At 56.7% G+C, this 4,641-nt stretch overlaps 1 long non-coding RNA gene across 1 annotated transcript; it reads right to left on the bottom strand.

The window, feature by feature from the left end:
* Positions 1-382: 382 nt before the first annotated feature.
* Positions 383-4,102, bottom strand: LOC149126881 (uncharacterized). The gene is made up of 2 exons (XR_016232250.1): positions 3,922-4,102; positions 383-2,022 (listed from the first exon to the last, which is right to left on the bottom strand). It is a non-coding gene; the product is annotated as an uncharacterized LOC149126881 (long non-coding RNA).
* Positions 4,103-4,641: the final 539 nt, after the last annotated feature.

Raw genomic sequence — 4,641 nt, 5'->3', positions numbered from 1 at the left:
AAGACTTTTCTCTCTCTCTCTCTGCCTCTACTTCTCTCTGTGTGTAACTCTGATTTTCAAATAAATAAATCTTTAAAAAAAAAAACAACTAAATTTGGGGGGCTGGCGCCGTGGCTCACTTGGTTAATCCCCCGCCTGTGGTGACTGCATCCCATATGGGTGCCGGGTTCTGTCCTGGTTGCCCCTCTTCCAGGCCAGCTCTCTGCTGTAACCCGGGAGGGCAGTGGATGATGGCCCAAGTGCTTGGGCCCCTGCACCTGCACGGGAGACCAGGAAGAAGCACCTGGCTCCTGGCTTCGGATCCACGCAGTGCCGGCCATGGCGGCCATTTGGGGAGTGAACCAATGGAAGGAAGACCTTTCTCTCTCTCTCTCTCTCTCTCTCTGTCTATAACTCTACCTGACAAATAAATTTTTAAAACAACTAAATTTGGAGATCAGAAAAATTCCCTTATACTTTGGAGTAATGGGTATGTTTGATTATTCTGACTTCTTTATGGACATTATAATTGTTCACAACTATGAGGCCTGGTGTGGTAATTCAGTGCATGTGTGTGCTGCATAGTGACCAAATCAGGGTAATTAGCATTCCTACCTTGAGTCGGAAGCCTTCGCCACTCTTCATAAATGTGCCGTAGTTGTTGGGACCCGTGGCCCCCTCCTGCCTGCAGAACTTCGGGGCTTCCTCCTCCTGTGCCACTGGGGGTCCTTCTTTGGGGGCCACGCATTGCCATACACCATGGGCAAACGTACTGTATACACATTTTTTCAAGTTTTTTATAGCCAAGTACATCTGGATGTAGTTGCATTTTGATACGTGTGACTGATGTGGGCAGGGGTCTCTCTTAAAAAAAAAAAAAAAGAGCACCCATGGCCTCAGTGTGGTCTGATCTCATGCTGGGCCTGGTTGCAAAAGTCACTCACATGTACATCTTCCTAAACCCAGGGGTTGGCAGCCACGGGACCCCGCACTGCTGTCCAAGGCTTAAAGTTCCAGGGCCAAGACTGGATTCACATCCCCATTCTCCTGCCAACAAAAAAGATGACCGCGGGCACACACTAAGTGGACATGGAAATGCCTACTTCAGGGCCAGCGTTGCAGGGAAGCCGTTAAGCTGCCGTCTGTGATGCAGGCAGCCCATAAATCAGCATCAGTTCGAGTCCCGGCTGCTCCACTTCGGACCCAGCTCCCTGCTCATGTGCCAGGGAAGGCAGTAAATTATGACCCTGCAAATGTGGTTCCCTGCACCCACGTGGGAGACCTGGATAGAGTTTCTGGCTCCTGACTTGGCCTGGCCCAGACCCAGCCATTGTGGCCATTTGGGGAGTGAACCAGTGGTTGGAAGATCTCTCTCATTCTCTCTCTCTCTCTCTCTGCCTTTTGAATTAACAAGTCTTCTTTTTAACAATGCCTACTTCAAGGAGGGTGTTTCAGGATGAAGTAAATCGATGGTGTATGGAGAGTGCTTCATTCATTCATTCATTCATTCATAAAATAAAATAAACAAACGGATGCAGCAGCAGCCATGCACCAGCCCTATTCCAGAGCCTGGGGGACACCTGCCCAGACCTCCTGCCTTTGTGGAGCCCATTTATGGCAAGGGGAGCCGGACGGGGAGCCGGAGATGGGGGAGGGGTGTTTGCTAAGGAAGGGAGGGAGGTGGGGGAAGAGGCAGCACCAGGTGGGGGAGAGGAGGAGCCCTGGGAACAGTCAGGGCAGGGACAGCCTGTGCCAGGGCCCTGAGGCAGGGGCGCGCCGGGAGAGCTGAGGAAGCATGGGATGACAGCGTGGCGCCAGCAAGGTGAGGAGTGGAGCCCGGGTCCGCCAGGGCAGCAGAAGGGGCTCCCGCGGAGACGGACCCCCCACAGCTCTGTAGGCCGACGGTCCCAGATCCAGGGGTCAGCGGGGCTGGCACCTCAGAGGCCGCTCTCCGTGGCTTGCCAGTGCGTCCTGTCCCTCTGTCCCCACGGGGCTGTCCGCTGTGTGTGCGCGTACATCCACTTTCTCTTCTTGAAAGGACACCTGCTGGACCAAGGCCCACGCTGATGACCACATTTCCCCGTGGTCACCTCTCTTGGGGGACACCATCACCCAAACAGTCAACAGCTGAGGTCCGGGGTTAGGTGGGGGGCAGTGTGGGGGTGCACGCTCCAGCTCAACCTGGGGCGGCTGGCATGGCAAGTTGGAGGGAGTGACAACAGAACCCTGGCTGATCTCAAAGAGGACTCAGGACCACACGGAACAGACCCAAGGGGCACCCTGAGCCAGGAGACCACCCCTGCGGAAGTGGGTTCTGGGCCACCAGCCCTTGGCCAGAGGCTGGGGCCGGGAGGTTTCACACCTGCTGACCTCATGAGCCAGGCACCTCCACTGCTGAGGAGTGGGCACCCTGGCAGGGGAGGGCGGGAGGAGGGGGCCCCGTGGGAAGCTTCTCTGTGCCACCCCCATCACCCCTTCTCTCTTGGGGTGTCTTTCATCTCGGTCTTTTCCTTTCATCAAATTCTTGAAAGCCTGCGGGAGACATCTGGTCTACCACCACTCCATCAATCTCACCTCCCTTTCATGTGTTCCCGCCTCTTCTCTCCCCTCCCAGCCCTCCAGCGCCAAACCTGACTCCACTCTGCCAGGTCCTCGCTCTACAAACACCTGCTGTCTTACTCCCCAGGGAGCTGAGCTTATGCCATCGACTGAGAGTCCCTCCCCCTGGGCAGGTGCGAGCGTGGACGTCTCCTTCCCAGCGCTCTGCCAGCCAGGGGCTGGTCGCCCACCTCACCCCAAACCCTCAGTCAGCCTGCATGAGGGTCCACACTGCTCCACCACCCGCCTCCCAGGGCCAGGCCCCGCTCCACGGAGTCAGCCCCCTCTGATCCCCGCAGGAAGGCTGTGCTGGGGTCTACCTTGCCCCTGCCCTGGAGGCCCCCTGCGCTCGGCTGAGCCCTGCCACTGTGCTGTGGCCGAGCCTCTCTCCCTGCGGTCGAGCTGTCTTCAAAGACAGTTCCTGGGTGAAACCACAGCCTTGGAGCTCCGCAAGTCACAGCGCTGTTGGCACTGTTTGCCTCCTCTGCCGTCTGCATGGGGGCTGCTTCAGACCCCAGGAGAGAAGGGATGGTCTCCAGGAAAAGGCAGGGAGGGTGAGGAACTCACAGTTTCCAGCAACTTCCATAACTGGGCACCGTGACCTTCCCAGGGCCAAAGGGATGGGTGAGGAGAGGAGGCCCCCTAGCCTGCCTGCATGCATCGCTCGCACGAGTGACCCGGGGCTGTGGCTGTGAGTGCGGCTTGGACACAGCCGGCCTCTGCAGATCTCCTTCCTCCCCCACCAGGCAGGAAGCCACCTTCTCCTGAGAACCTTGATTTTGTCATCTCTAAAATGGGCACAGTACACAGATCCGCAGCCTTGCGAGGGGCCCACGAGAGGAGCAGACAAGCTCTCGCACCACGACCCAGGTGGCCTCTCCCTCCTCCTCAGCACCCTGCTGTCACCCCAGGACACAGCTGTCCACAGAGCAGGCCTGGGCAGATCCCCCCTGCCCCCAGAAGGGGGCGCAGTGAAAACGCGGCCTCCTGGGTGACATGGGAAACCACACCCAGCATTCAACTCCACACTGTAGCTGTTCAGAACCCAGGGGGAAATTAATTGAGGTCGTTTTGGAAAAGGCAGGGGTGCCACTATAACAGGCAGGGCTGCGGCAGCCGGGACAGTGAGCAGGTGCCGGATGGTGGCCAGGGAGAGGAGTGATGATGGACAGCAATCCTGGCCCCTCCCAGGGACCCCGATGTGACCTGTCTGTGGTCACGCGCTCTTACGTACCACCGCGCCTCACGTGGGCCATTTCGGGAACCTCTGGGGAACAGGTCAGGGTGATTTGTGTCAAGAATGTGAACTCCTGTCTCCCCCGCACTCTCTAATGCCGTGTTTACCTTCTCTTTGCCTTGTCCTCACCGGGCAGACTTTGTCAGGACAAGCTCCATAATGTTGACAAAGAAGGAATCCAAGTTCACGGACGTCCCCAGTCCAGAGGACCCGGGCTTCAGTTTACAAACGAAACCGTCTTCGGGTTCTTAGACAAGCTGTAGCTTGCGCGGCGAGCGTGCCGGCCACAGGAAACACAAGGCACCCACGGTTTGTTATGTAATCGGAGAAAACTCTGGCGAGAAGAACGCTTTGGCAGAAGGCAGAGATGACACATCCTTAATTGTTCAGCATCGGTTTCTCCCCTAGCCTCTCGGCGGGCAGGTCTCCTTCCAGCCCGCCCTGTGCGCCCTGCCAAGGCGGGTGTCACCTGTGCCATCGCTGTGCCGGGAACCTGTAGGTTCCTGGGGCAAGGAAACCAAACCTTTCAAGGGTGGATGCTTTGTGCAGTAGGTTTTTAAGAAGCAGGCTCAAAGTCTTAAATTTAGAGCTGTGACATTTTGTCTCCTCCATGAGTAATCTTTCAACAATGCCCAAGATTAATTTTTTGGAGATCTGTCTATCTTTTAAAGCATTATGATGACATTACTCCTGAAGCCAGTGCGGGTTTGTTAAGTGAGTGTCGCAATCCGTGCAAGCTCTGAGGACGGTCCCTGCTGAGTCAAGAAGTCCTTTGTAATGACCTTCACTGGGTCCTGGCCCAAGGTCACCCACTCCTGCCAGCCAGC

The sequence above is a fragment of the Oryctolagus cuniculus genome, chromosome 4, assembly GCF_051225735.1.
Source record: "Oryctolagus cuniculus isolate XC-2025 breed Fujian yellow rabbit chromosome 4, ASM5122573v1, whole genome shotgun sequence".
In the NCBI taxonomy this organism is placed as follows: Eukaryota; Metazoa; Chordata; class Mammalia; order Lagomorpha; family Leporidae; genus Oryctolagus; species Oryctolagus cuniculus.
This window is presented reverse-complemented; position numbering and strand designations above follow the sequence as displayed.